Below are 15,809 nucleotides of genomic sequence, written 5' to 3'. Positions count from 1 at the left end.
GTCTCTCAATATTGATTATCTTCAGTTCGCTAGAACCCTCCTTGCAAGGTTTTCAGTTAGTTAGAACGCTTCAAAATTTGGTCTCAGCACGAACTCGAAAATCAGCACGGTCGCCCCATTGTTAGTCTCGATGCTCGGTTTTCAGTTCGTAAGTACCCTTTTCGTTGGAAGTCGGCCTTTAAATTAGTTAAAATTTACCGATGAAACTTTTTCGTCTGGGTCTCTCAGCCCTAGTGGTCGGCGTTTGGACAAGATAATCCACAGAATTTTGGTTAATCAGTTATTCATGAATAATAATCAGATAATTATTCGTGATTACATTGCATTAATCATAGACTTCCCGTGGATAATTTCAAATTATGAATAAAGATAAAACAAACAGATATTATTCTATCCAAATGCCGACCACTACTCAGCCCAAAACCCAGGAAGCTCACTTATAGCTTTCAGTATTGCCGGATAAACATCATGGTTGGCGGTCCGTTGGCCCCAAGTCAGGAGCAATATTAGTGTAATGAGTTTTGAAATGATAAAAATTAGTCGAGTTATTTAATGTCCGTATTATGTGGGTGTGGTTGGGGTGGGGAGGGCGTACTAGTTTTGTAGCTAGAGTAGTATTCTTGTCCTAACTCGCTAAGGTAATATTCGAGATGGCCAACGGCTGGGTTACATTAAGTTCCTACCACACCTAGCTACCGGTAATTCATCGGTAATTTATCTGGTAGTTTTTTACAAATTGCGTCTGGGTATTTCAGTCCAAAACCAATGAAACCCATTTATAGCTTTTAGCAGTGCCTGATTAACACCCTCGGGGTCCCATAGGCACTATAGGCGTTATGGAACAACATTCCCTAACCAAGAGCAATATGACATTAATGAATTGTGAAATGATTCAAATAAATTCAAATTATTCTTGAATTTTAAATAATTAATTTTTAGATATTTTTCGGATTTGGAACCGGGTTCGGGTCACGAATAATTTTCTTGTCAGTATCGAGAGGGGGTACCTGTATCCGAGAAGTAAAACTTGGCCGAAAATTATTCTTCGGTACGAAAAGAGTACTAAAAGTTAGGCGGAATACCTAACCAGCCTGCAACTTGGGAGTGTCTCAAAAATAAGCGATAACAATTGAACAGAAAGAAAATTTTGTACTAACCTTTCATTACACATTTTTAATCGGGTGTTTCTGGAGTTGTAAAGCTCAATTACCCCATGCGGACATAGGGTAACCCGTCTTTACGCACCCCGTGAATTGCGCGTTCTGTTAACCAATCTCTGTTTTATAAAACTTTATAGTGGAGACATAATTATAGTCATGAATTTATTCATTTAACACGAATATATATATGTGCATTGACTAGTTAAACTACATATTCAGGGATGGGAGGGGCTAAGTTTGTCTGACGTCAGAGAATTTCCGGCAGTTTGTTTTTAAAACTAAAGCTATGCTCTTGTCACGCGAAAGACTAATTATGCTTGTCAATTGATCAAGTACAGCGTTAATTTTACCTCCAACAGCAGAAAAAACCCCATCAATTCTCAAGATTTCAGATGTTGGTACTGTACTTAATTTTCAACCCTTTCATTTTCTTTATGGCCAAGGCTTAGCACTTTACACACAGTTTTCACTTTTAGATTAGGAAAACAATTGCGCGCACTTAACAAAATTTCCTTTAAAAGATCAACATCACCTTCGGTCATCGTGTTGAGATATTTATTAAAGTATCGGCGATCATTTTTACTATTCAATTGACGGAGTTTGGTAAACCTTACTGGGAATTGTATCCCTCAAACAATTTTGTGAAACTGGTCGTCTGCTGTTCAAACTTCCAAGCGTCTCGATTTTGATTGGCTATACCGCTATGACGTTAAAAGTTTATGTTATAGAAAGGTACCTCCCATCCCTGAATAACATGATAGAAAGGCTAATGATACACATTCATGTTTATGAATAAATTCATGCCGTATAATGGAGCAATATAAATAAATTATGAAGCTTGATGCAATAATACAGATTAAAATAGAGTTTTATACCTATTATTTAGCGGCGACTCAATCCCGGAGAATGTGATCAATAATTTTGCTAACTAACATTAGAAGGGTTGGACGCCCAAAAGTTCAAGGTTAAAAATCGGTTTCCTACGAGACTATTTACCCTTTCTGAGGTTGAATTCTACTATAGTATAGTTAACCTCATTTTATAAAGACCATTACGTTTGGTTGGTTGTTCAGTAAATTTTTGTTTAGCTTAAGGCAGAAGTCAATTAAATTAGCCTAGGAAGTAAACAATTACAATAGCTGGTATGGTGTACGTCTCTGCTGGTGTGAGAACTCCTTTTAACTTCACGGATGGGCGGTTGGAAATCTAGAGCTCCTCTCTTGGAGATAATTCTTCACGTGAGCGGGGCGTGACTTCTTCAGGCCATGAACGCTGGATCTCTAAAGGGACCGGAAATGGGTAGATATCTCTATATAGCACGTTTGCTTTAAAAAAAAATAAAATTAAGAGAAACGGCCACGGTCGTTAAATCTTTTTTTTTCAATAGGTTTAGGAATAATAATATAAAACCGAATGACCTTGATGTTCCCAAATTCACAGCCCCATCTCTTCCCCTGATGCTATGCTAGAGAGGGCTCGGTTTTACAGAGGAAGGGGGTGTTTTCCGGTCCCTTTAGAGATCCAGCGTTCATTTTCGGCCAATAGCTGTTTCTCTCTCAATAGGGCAAATTTTGGCGTTCGAGTCGCGCCTAAACCAGAGATCTGAGAAACGTTATCGCGAGGTGGCGAATGTGTCGGCCTTCTTCAGTATTGCTACACAAGAGGGGAGTCCCAAACCCCGCTTTTGGTTACTTCCTAGGCTATTTTAATGGACTTCTGAAGTTCTGCTTAAGGTAATGGTTTTCGAAATAATAGATAAAACGGCATGCAGATAAATAATAGAGTTGCGTTTATTTAATCATCTTTTCAGCATTTATTACAAAACTTTGCGGAGAAAATTCGATATCAGAAAGCAAAACTCATTTCGTTCGCGTGCTTCAATTTAGGGTTCTAGGAAACATTCTGACCGTTTCTAATTTAAATCTATACTTTTCTTTTAAAGGCCGACTTCCAACGAAAAGGGTTCTAGCGAACTGAAGATAAACATCGAGGGTCTCTCAATATTGATTATCTTCAGTTCGCTAGAACCCTCCTTGCAAGGTTATCAGTTAGTTAGAACGCTTCAAAATTTGGTCTCAGCACGAACTCGAAAATCAGCACGGTCGCCCCATTGTTAGTCTCGATGCTCGGTTTTCAGTTCGTAAGTACCCTTTTCGTTGGAAGTCGGCCTTTAAATTAGTTAAAATTTACCGATGAAACTTTTTCGTCTGGGTCTCTCAGCCCTAGTGGTCGGCGTTTGGACAAGATAATCCACAGAATTTTGGTTAATCAGTTATTCATGAATAATAATCAGATAATTATTCGTGATTACATTGCATTAATCATAGACTTCCCGTGGATAATTTCAAATTATGAATAAAGATAAAACAAACAGATATTATTCTATCCAAATGCCGACCACTACTCAGCCCAAAACCCAGGAAGCTCACTTATAGCTTTCAGTATTGCCGGATAAACATCATGGTTGGCGGTCCGTTGGCCCCAAGTCAGGAGCAATATTAGTGTAATGAGTTTTGAAATGATAAAAATTAGTCGAGTTATTTAATGTCCGTATTATGTGGGTGTGGTTGGGGTGGGGAGGGCGTACTAGTTTTGTAGCTAGAGTAGTATTCTTGTCCTAACTCGCTAAGGTAATATTCGAGATGGCCAACGGCTGGGTTACATTAAGTTCCTACCACACCTAGCTACCGGTAATTCATCGGTAATTTATCTGGTAGTTTTTTACAAATTGCGTCTGGGTATTTCAGTCCAAAACCAATGAAACCCATTTATAGCTTTTAGCAGTGCCTGATTAACACCCTCGGGGTCCCATAGGCACTATAGGCGTTATGGAACAACATTCCCTAACCAAGAGCAATATGACATTAATGAATTGTGAAATGATTCAAATAAATTCAAATTATTCTTGAATTTTAAATAATTAATTTTTAGATATTTTTCGGATTTGGAACCGGGTTCGGGTCACGAATAATTTTCTTGTCAGTATCGAGAGGGGGTACCTGTATCCGAGAAGTAAAACTTGGCCGAAAATTATTCTTCGGTACGAAAAGAGTACTAAAAGTTAGACAGAATACCTAACCAGCCTGCAACTCGGGAGTTTCTCAAAAATAAGCGATAACAATTGAACAGAAAGAAAATTTTGTACTAACCTTTCATTACACATTTTTAATCGGGTGTTTCTGGAGTTGTAAAGCTCAATTACCCCATACGGACATTGGGTAACCCGTCTTTACGCACCCCGTGAATTGCGCGTTCTGTTAACCAATCTCTGTTTTATAAAACTTTATAGTGGAGACATAATTATAGTCATGAATTTTTTCATTTAACACGAATATATATATGTGCATTGACTAGTTAAACTACATATTCAGGGATGGGAGGGGCTAAGTTTGTCTGACGTCAGAGAATTTCCGGCGGTTTGTTTTTAAAACTAAAGCTATGCTCTTGTCACGCGAAAGACTAATTATGCTTGTAAATTGATCAAGCACAGCGTTAATTTTATCTCCAACAGCAGAAAAAACCCCATCAATTCTCAAGATTTCAGATGTTGGTACTGTACTTAATTTTCAACCGTTTCATTTTCTTTATGGCCAAGGCTTAGCACTTTACACACAGTTTTCACTTTTAGATTAGGAAAAAAATTGCGCGCACTTAACAAAATTTCCTTTAAAAGATCAACATCACCTTCGGACATCGTGTTGAGATATTTATTAAAGTATCGGCGATCATTTTTACTATTCAATTGACGGAGTTTGGTAAACCTTACTGGGAATTGTATCCCTCGAACAATTTTGTGAAACTAGTCGTCTGCTGTTCAAACTTCCAAGTGTCTCGATTTTGATTGGCTATAGAGCGATGACGTTAAAAGTTTATGTTATAGAAAGGCACCTCCCATCCCTGAATAACATCATAGAAAGGCTAATGATACACATATATATTCATGTTGATGAATAAATTCATGCCGTACAATGGAGCAATATAAATAAATTATGAAGCTTCATGCAATAATACAGATTAAAATAGAGTTTTATACCTATTCTTTAGCGGCGACTTAATTAAGTATAGATTTAAATTAGAAACGTTCAGAATGTTTCCTAGAACCCTAAATTGAAGCACGCGAACGAAATGAGTTTTGGTTTATGATATCGAATTTTCTCCGCAATGTTTTGTAATAAGTGCTGAAAAGATGATAAAATAAACGCAACTCTATTATTTGATCAATATTTTTGCTAACTAACGTTAGAAGAGTTGGACGCCCAAAAGTTCAAAGGTTAAAAATCGGTTTCCTACGAGACTATTTACCCTTTTTGAGGTTGAATTCTACTAAAGTCAGAAGTTATGACTTCTTATCCTGGGAAGTAATGGACTCTAACCATATCCCGAACCGTCTCTGTTAGCCGACTTCTTATTAGGTCCGATCACCACGCCACCTACGGTGCTTCTCTCATTGGCAGGCTTATTTGCGCGCCGGTAGCGGGAAAGTAACGAAACTTTAAGGTTTGTCCTGTGGTTTGAGGTAACGAATCAGAAACGGTGACAAGAACAGCTGTTAATAGAGTTTGCTAGAAATTCCGGTCAAACTAGTGTGGGGTCCTAGGCCCACGGATTGTAATGGATTTTCATGGAGTTCTAGACAGACGGCTTTTCAACGATTGGCGCTGTAGAAGTTTTGATCACGCCCCACAGTTTGAGTGCCACAGCCTCTCGGCGTGGGATTTTTTTCAGTAGATTAGATAGTTTTCCTAGTGGGGAGGAAACTTTCGACCCTCTTTTACGATTGCCATGGGCAATTTTGACTTGCAGGGATGGATACTATATAAAGCCTTAGTGTCCAATACTTCCCAGGATAAGAAGTCATTAACTTCTGCTATAGTTAACCTCATTTTATGACGACCATTACGTTTGGTTGGTTGTTCAGTAAATTTTTGTTTAGCTTAAGGCAGAAGTCAATTAAATTAGCCTAGGAAGTATACAATTACAATAGCTGGTATGGTGTACGTCTCTGCTGGTGTGAGAACTACTTTTAACTTCACGGATGGGCGGTTGGAAATCTCGAGCTCCTCTCTTGGAGATAATTCTTCACGTGAGCGGGGCGTGACTTCTTCAGGCCATGAACGCTGGATCTCTAAAGGGACCGGAAATGGGTAGATATCTCTATATAGCACGTTTGCTTTATCAAAAAATAAAATTAAGAGAAACGGCCACGGTCGTTAAATTTTTTTTTTTTCAATACGGGACTTACGAGGTTACCGCCCCCTTTTTGGAGAGTTGTTCTGCCAAGGCTACGGAGCGCGTTCGACGACAGGGAATATCAGCCACTAACTAAAGGCCGCCGACAGCTTATGGCAGCACCCACAGAAGTACCTCTCGTAAATCCCGTATAGGTTTATGAATAATAATATAAAACCGAATGACCTTGACTGTTCCCAAATTCACAGCCCCCATCTCCTCCCCAGATGCAACGCTAGAGAGGGCTCGGTTTTACAGTGAAAGGGGGTGTTTTCCGGTCCCTTTAGAGATCCAGCGTTCATTTTCAGCCAATAGCTGTTTCTCTCCCAATAGGGCAAATTTTGGCGTTCGAGTCGCGCCTAAACCAGAGATCTAAGAAAATTTATCGCGAGGTGGCGAATGTGTCGCCCTTCTTCAGTATTGCTACACAAGAGAGGGGAGTCCCAAACCCCGCTTTTGGTTACTTCCTAGGCTATTTTAATGGACTTCTGCTTAAGGTAATGGTTTTCGAAATAATAGATAAAACGGCATGCAGAAAAATAATAGAGTTGCGTTTATTTAATCATCTTTTCAGCATTTATTACAAAACTTTGGATCCAATTTTTGCTGACTCAACTTTTTAAGTTCATTTCTCCAGTCAATCAAAATGAATTACAAAGAAAGCCTTTTTCGCGGGTTATTTTGTAAGTGCCAAGGTAGGTGGCGCTTAAAAAGTTCCATTTGGCGGTAAAAGTTTAGTCGTGTGAATAGGAAGGATTTATTTCACTTTTCCCTTCAAAAGTTGGACCCAACGAGCTGAGTCAAAACGTTGGATCGTCTGAAAGAGCCTTTATTTGACACATACCATCAAACGCGGTCACTTTGATTCAGAAATTTTATAAGCCCCTCGTTCCCGTTAAAAGGCCTTAACTCGCCACAACTGACTGCATTCTAACATCTTGTCTAGCGTTAGCGAGGTTGAATCTTAAGTGAAAAGAGGTTGGTGTTTGTCTTGCATCTTCACCTCTCTCGTAAGACGTCGAACACCCAACCCCACCCCCATAAACAACAAATGAAGAAGGTAGATAAAGGCTTATACCTGGTAAGCTGTCAGTATTATAAAAACAATTAAGGGTTTTAGCTAGTTTATTATTATTGGCCGCAATTGAAGCTTTTCAATTGATAAGTTGCATATGAATATTATAAATATTCAAGGTCTATTCATTAAGGTTATGTCAAAAAACCAGCCTCTTACTTGGAAGTTTCTCAAATCTATAAGCAATAAAAATATTACAGAATTACTTAAGAGAATTTGATAACTGGCCTTTCATTTAAATTTTTTATTCGAGTGTTTCTGGAGTTGTAACGCGCGATTACCCCATACGGACATTGGCTATCGCGTCTTTACGCACCACGTGAACTGCGCTTTCTGTTGACCATGGTGCACTCTCTACTTTCTTAAACTAAGAGTATTATGGGGCAAGTTAAAGAAATTATGCTAAGTTCATGGCAAATAATGGACTAGCTTTTATTCAATAATCCCTTAAGCATTTCTTTCGAAACTTCGTGAAGAAAATTCAATATCAGAAACCAAAATTTACTTTGTTCGCAAGCTTCAATTTAAGGTTCTATAGGAAACGTTCTGGACGTTGCTAATTTAATTCTTCTTTTTCTGTTAAAATAGTTAAAGGTATTGATGTGATTCCGTCTGGTTATTTCAGCACAAAACCAATTAAACCCATTTATAGATTTCATCAGTGCTTGATTAACACAATAGTTGGCCCCTACCGTATGACTACAATTATTTATGAAATTGTTCAATTGAACGAAGTTATTCTCAAAATTTCAAATATTTATTTTGTTTGGGTGAGCGTGTAGTGAATTTTGAATTTCTTACCGGGTTTTCGTAATGAACACTTTTCTTGACGGGTATCCGAGAGGAGGAGTGTACCCAAATTGTTTTCGGGTATACCCCGGTAAACGAACTTAGCAGAAAAATGGTTGTCGGGTACCAGTAGAGCATTATTATAAGTTAGAAGTATTATCTATCGGTTAAAATGATTATAATAGTATCTGTCAAATAGAGAATGTTTCGTGAATAGTTTGAGATATTCAATGATGTTTTTTGAATCATGGTATTTCATTGTCTTATTTAAGTTTTGGTTTCGGTTTAATTAAAAATGGTTCATTAGTCACACCAGGGATAGACTTAATTTTAGAACTTCTAAAATTAAATCTATCCCTGGTCACACAGAAAAAATATTTATTCTATAAACATACTATTCTTTAATCACATTGGTTTGAAAAGTGCGATTTCAACCTTAAATTTCTTAATGGGATTAAATGGGTCCGGAGACTAGTCCTGCACTATAGCTGGTGAAAATTTTCAAATTCTATTGTCTGGATGAATCTGCCACAGAGACAGGACCAGATTAAGCAATTTTGCCCCCGGGGGCCGAGATAGTTCTCGGCCCCCGGGTGAAAAATTGCGCCCTTTAAGCCGGAAAATAGAACATCAAATGTTTCTGAGGAGGAATAGTTTAACTAAATGCGCCCCCAAGAAGCCAGTGCCCCCTTGCTCCCCCTTTAATCCGGACCTGCACAGAGAAATTAGATTAGGTCCAATAAATTTTACATTGACGCATGGTAACACACGCTGAGTAATTGGAGTATAATGTGTTTTAAGGGAAACTTTGTACTGGGAGGAGGAAGGTGCCACGCCCACTTTTTCCTCCCTCCTTAAATGACTAAGCCAATGAAGTCACAAAATTTAAAATTTTTAAATATTCAAGAAGAAATAATTTCGTCTAGGTGTTTATAGCTTAATATGCACTTAAAATTTCTTAATCAGAAAAATTTCTATTCTTAAATTGTTTCTTCTTATTTTTCACACTTTGTTCTTAATTGTGGGGAGCTATTTTGCAACGTTACGTTAATATCAGTGTTCTGGACTGAAAAAAATACTTTGATGACTTGAACGAACGTCCTTAATTGAGTTTAGTTCTGTTAATTGTGGTGTGTTAATTTTGCTTTAACTTACACTGAGCCTTCATGATAACTGGAATAATTGAATCAAATTTTAGTTTAAACTTAAAAGCAAACTAACACAATTTAACAAAAACTCGCAGATAAGTATTGAGCTTCATTGAATATTGATTACATCGGTGGAGAAAATTGGAATTATAAAATTCAAAAGGTGACCTTTTATATTGAATTCAAGATTTCTTTGTTAATTTCGGCCAGTCATCGATGGACTTTCTTGGGTATTTGTGAAAGCATGGCGCTAGTCTCGAGCCCGCCGCTCCCTCTTATTTCCTAAGAACTTGACAGAAGCATATGTTATTATAGTATATATTTTCCCCTTCTTAATAATTATTGGATTAAAGTTTAGTTGTGTGTTTTTACGAGCAATATATTTTTCTCGAATTTTAGACTTTAGAATATTCAAGGCCTATTTTTAACTAGAAGGTTAAGGTAAGGTTACTTTTAATTTTACTAGTAATATTAGAGTATTTCTAGTTATATTTTAGATTTTTAAGGACGCTTTGTGAACATATATTTAAAAGTGGATTTACAATTTTGTTATATGTTCATTAAAGGGTTAGTGTCAAAATAGTTATAGTTCACAATAAAGATTTATGTTTATTAAAGGGTTAGTGCCAAAATTGTTATATTACTTTGTAAATATTTATGTTTAATAAAGGGTTAGTGCCAAAATAGTTATATTACACTGTAAATATTTACGTTCAATAAAGGGGTAGTGCCAAAATAGTTATACAGTGTGGAAGAGATCTGAGCAACACCTACCTTTGTGGAAAACCCCCAAAACCCCTGACGGACTACTTCACTGCAGTACATTTTCGAGCTCGTATACAGGGTGTGACATGTGTCATTGTATGCAAATGAGAACGTGCAACAAGTATCATAGTGAATATCGTTTAATGATACGCACTTTGAAACGTTAAAGACCTACGATTAAGCTTAGGAAATAAGGCATCACACTACAAATTAAAGGGCTGTTTGGTAAACCCATCAGCGTAAATGTTCGATGTGCCTACCGTCGTGGTGTAGGCACTCTTCAAGACGATTGTCCATGCCTTGTTTTACGTTTTCTAGCATTTGAGGAGTGATTCGTTCAATTGCGCTTCGAATTCTGGCCTTCAAGTCGTCTACATTTAAAGGTTCTGTTGCAAACACCTTCCCCTTAACATATCCCCATAAGAAGAAATCAAGTGGGGTTAGGACAGGGGATCTTGCTGGCCACGGAATTGGTCCACCTCTACCGATCCAACGGTTTGGAAAGTGCTCAGTTAGCCATTGGCGAACATTGACCGCCCAATGTGGTGGCGCACCATCCTGCTGGAACCACAGGTCCCGCATCACTGCTAATGGTAATGCGTCTATCGCATCACTAAACTCGTGGCGCAGGAAGTGCAAATACCTGTCACCAGTAATGTTGTCCTCGAAGAAGAAAGGTCCGATGATTCTGTTCCCCGGAATGCCACACCAAACATTTTTCTTCCATCGAATTTGATGGTAATGTTGCCGTAACCAGTATGGATTTCGTTGGGTCCAGTAATGTAAGTTATGTCGGTTTACCGTACCATCCCTTTGAAATGGCGCCTCATCAGAAAAAAGAACCTTTCTTAAGAACAATGGATCGGCTTCAATTAGCTCGCGCATGGTAAGACAGAAGTCTTGACGTCTTAGGTAGTCATCGTCCGTTAAGGCTTGATGGAGTTGGATATGATAGGGCCGGTAGTGATGCCGAAGTAAAATGGCAAGAACGGTTGAACGGCTTAGACCAACCTCTTCTCCGACCGCTCTACTACTACACTGTAAAAAAGTGAGATTCATTTTTGAATGCTTAGACGTGCATAGCCCCAACACTGTGGTGGTACGCTTTAACATTCAAATTTGAATAATTTCTTTGCGTTCAAATTTGAATAGTTTCTTTGCGTTCAAATTTGAACAGATCACTATTGTTCAAAATTAAACGCTCACGCATTCAAATTTGAACGGTGCGTAAAAGGTTAGTATATCGTGTAAATTTAAGCACGAAATCGTTCAAATTCAAATTGAAAATTAAACGTTTAATATTGTATGTTTTTGCAATCATTATTGAGCAACATCGGAGAGTTTCATCAAGCATTCATATTCAATTGCTTACGTTCAAAATTGAGCAGTTCACCATTTAACAATAACATAACAAACAAGCGTTTGATGAAGCATCGAAACTTAACAGTTGTAGCGATCAATTTTGAATAGAGAAGTTCGATTTCAAATTTCATTATTGAATTCCTTATGGTAGGCCAAACTATATTAAATGTAGGCACTGATAAGGAAGAAATCTAATGTGTTTAAAGCTAGTACATCTTCTCAGGGCGGGTGGACTTGAAACACATATACATTAATCGTTGTGTTGAATAATAATTCAATTATATGAAGAGAGACTCCACTTTTAAGGGACGTGTTCACTATCAAGTTCCCCTCAATTATAAAGGAGTATGTTTTACGTTATCAACCGATTTAAAGGCATATGTAAATATAAGGGATTGGTGAAATACACCATAATCCGTAACCTTTACTTTGATATTATTATAAAATGATGTATATACAGACAAATACATATTTAATTCAGGGTAAATAAGCAAGTCATAGTAAATTGTTGAGATATTATTGGATTATTTGTTTTGATACCCAAGATCTTTTATGATATTGCACACTTTTCCTGATTGAACGCCTGACATTTCCAAACTGTTCAATAATGAACAATTGCGCTCACTTTTGAATAGGACTGTTCACGAGCCGAGCTGAGCCAGCTTTTTAAAAGCTCGGCTCGGCTTGAGTCAAAAAACCGGCGGCTCGGCTCGACTCGAGTCGAGCTGGGTCTTGGCTCGGCTCTAGCTCGGCTCGGCTCGAAAATGATCGAGCCGAGCCAAGCTGGCTCGATTAATATATACATTTTTAAAAAAATTGCTACTACCAACGTCAAACTTGAGAACGACTATAAATGCCATATCATGTTTAGGAATGTAGAGGTTCAGTAAAACCCGCTCGGTAAAATATGCTCAAGGTTAGAGACGAGAGATTTTTCCCACGCTATATTTCGTGTAAAAATACATCGGAAAACTATTGGTGGAGAGAATAAAGACTAAAAGGAAAGCACTATATCAGTGACTAAGCTCGCGAGTCGTAGTGGCTCGATGCCTGTCGGCTCGTTTCGGCTCGCCTCGACCATAAAAAAGCTCGCTCGTTAATTAAACGAGCCGCCAAAGTGGCGGCTCGGCTCGAACTCGGCTCGCTCGTCACGAGCCCGAGCTGGCTCGAGCTCGTGAACAATCCTACTTTTGAATACCCATTGAACGCTGTTTTTTTTTATAGTGTTTTTTCTAGCCAAAAACACTCTCGTGTGAACGCCCATAACGCTCTCGTTTGAACGCCTATATCACACTCGTTTGAACGCCCATAACGCTCTCGTTTGAACGCCTATATCACACGCGTTTGAACGCCCATAACGCTCTCATTTGAGCGTCAAAAACAATCTCGTTGGCACGCCATAAACATCCTCGTCTGAATGCGCAAAAATTTGTTATTTGAACGTCTAAAACGCTCTTCTTTTAATACTTATATAACCTATAGAATGCCATAACTACCATAACTGAACGCTTCATTAGCGCAAGGTGGTTATTCAAAATTGAATGGGATAAAGATTAATTTTTGAATGGTAATACATAAGTTATTCAAAAATGAATGCTATAGTTAAGTTCTAATCAATATGACGGTAGTTTGTTCAAAAACGAATGCTTATGGTTAGTTCTGAACGCGTAAAACACTCCTCGTTCAAAATTGAATATATCTGGTTAAATCTGAGTGCGTCAATAGAGGCTTGTTCAAAATTGAACGGTCGCTACCATTTTTGAATGTCAAAAGCACGCTAATTTTTTACAGTGTAGTATGAGGATTGGCTTCAAAACGTGCTAGAATGTCGACTTTCCTATCATGATTACCAATTATACGGTCTCTTCTACGTTGACGGTCTTGCACGACGAAACTCCCGAAATCTCGTAGGTTGTCTCTAATGTTCGTGAAGGTTCTTCGAACCGGCCTTCGTCGGTTTGGGAAGCGTTCGGCATAAAGCAATGCCGCTTGTTGAACGTTACCGCGACATTCACCCAAAATAAACGTCACGTCCAATTTTTCTCGGTTGGAGTAGGCTCCATTCGTCTACGACACAGGACTTACAACGTTTATACGAACTAAGCTGCTAGTAACGACGCGTACGTTTGATTGAATAATGTGCTGAATTCTCAGTGCCGCGGAAAATTCTGACCTTCGTAACCTCGTATGGATTCCTTATCTAAGTAGGCCAAAGCCACGAGTTTAGTGATGCGATAGACGCATTACCATTAGCAGTGATGCGGGACCTGTGGTTCCAGCAGGATGGTGCGCCACCACATTGGGCGGTCAATGTCCGCCAATGGTTAACTGAGCACTTTCCAAACCGTTGGATCGGTAGAGGTGGACCAATTCCGTGGCCAGCAAGATCCCCTGACCTAACCCCACTTGATTTCTTCTTATGGGGATATGTTAAGGGGAAGGTGTTTGCAACAGAACCTTTAAATGTAGACGACTTGAAGGCCAGAATTCGAAGCGCAATTGAACGAATCACTCCTCAAATGCTAGAAAACGTAATACAAGGCATGGACAATCGTCTTGAAGAGTGCCTACACCACGACGGTAGGCACATCGAACATTTACGCTGATGGGTTTACCAAACAGCCCTTTAATTTGTAGTGTGATGCCTTAGTTCCTAAGCTTAATCGTCGGTCTTTAACGTTTCAAAATGCGTATCATTAAACGATATTCACTATGATACTTGTTGCACGTTCTCATTTGCATACAATGACACATGTCACACCCTGTATACGAGCTCGAAAATGTACTGCAGTGAAGTAGTCCGTCAGGGGCTTTGGGGGTTTTCCACAAAGGTAGGTGTTGCTCTGATCTCTTCCACACTGTATTACACTGTAAATATTTATGTTCAATAAAGGGGTAGTGTCAAAATAGTTATTGTACACAATATTTTTTTCTTGTTCCATAAAGTATGGTTTTCACTTGACCGAAAAAAACTACTTTGCATCTGGACGTCAAACGTCAGATTTGCTTTTTACGTTGTCGCCCTGCGTTATAGAGTTTTCACTTAGCGTAGTTCCCGCAAATAAAGGAACCAAGGCTTAACAGATAAACTGAACACTGCACTAATTGCGGCTCATCTATTGTCTTTCTTTTTTGCAATCTTTGTTTCTAATATCATACAGATATGTATTGATCCTAACCTCTTCAATAAACCTTTCAACGTTGAACTTCGGAATTCTCAGGGATTTGTATTAGTAACTGACTCTATTAGGATCGAAATAAATAAAAAGATGGCGGACCGCGGACGGCCTCTTCCGAACACGCGTGGTCGAATATGACGTCACGACTCTAGCTTATTGCTGATTGGCTCGCGTAGAGCGTTAACGTTGAACGCGGCCGAAAAAATAGAAAGCTAATATCGCCACACTCAACGTAATTTCTGTCCAGCGTAACTATGTTTTTTTTTTTTCGGTTGTCGCTTGACGTCGGGCGAAAAGTCGTGATTTACGCCAAGTGAAAACCATGCTTAAAGGGGTAGTGTCAAAATAGTTATACATTAAATATTATGTTCAAAAATCGGACAAAGCTTCGAATTTACATTTAGTAACAGGTTTTACACTTAATACAATTGAAAATATTGATTATACAAAATTCATGAGCTGGGAAAATGTTACCTAAACTATAGTTGTAGCGATTTTATCCATAGTACAATTTTTGCCTACATGAATATGCCAGAATTAACCGATAAATAACCATAAGTAACATTTTGCAAACAAAAATTATGTCACTAAATGAGAGAGGTTAACGAATGTCTGTTTTTGAGCACAACATCATTTCTGCCAAAGCTTTGTTTATCCCTGGTTAAAGATTATTTCGGTAATGACAACGGCCACTGCTCCTGACAACAGCATGAGAAGAAGGTAGAAAGGAACACTAACGCTACTCAGGTCCAAGGCTTCAGTGCTTTTCAATGGTCTCTTCCAAGTTAATTGATCAATAGTGTATTCTGTCGAAAGTTTCTGATACTTGAAAACTTGCTTTTCGAACATCGGTTCTACTCTGTAAAATAAAACAGGCGTTAAGGCTAATATTCGGTTTTCATAAAATTCTTACTTACACCAGTTGGGCGTTCAATTGTGGTGTGCTTTTGATCCATGAGGTGTTGAAAACTATGTGATTGTATTCGAGTTTAAGAGCTTGTTGCGAAAAGCAAAATCCTCCGTTTTTTACGATGAACTCTTTCGACCTATCCACTAAATGTTTAAATTTCAAAAACAGAAAGTCTTTGTTTACGATCAGAGC

Source organism: Phalangium opilio, unplaced genomic scaffold (assembly GCF_054372755.1).
Source record: "Phalangium opilio isolate 3A_F unplaced genomic scaffold, DU_Popi_V2 ptg000209l_1, whole genome shotgun sequence".
Taxonomy (NCBI): Eukaryota; Metazoa; Arthropoda; class Arachnida; order Opiliones; family Phalangiidae; genus Phalangium; species Phalangium opilio.
This window is presented reverse-complemented; position numbering follows the sequence as displayed.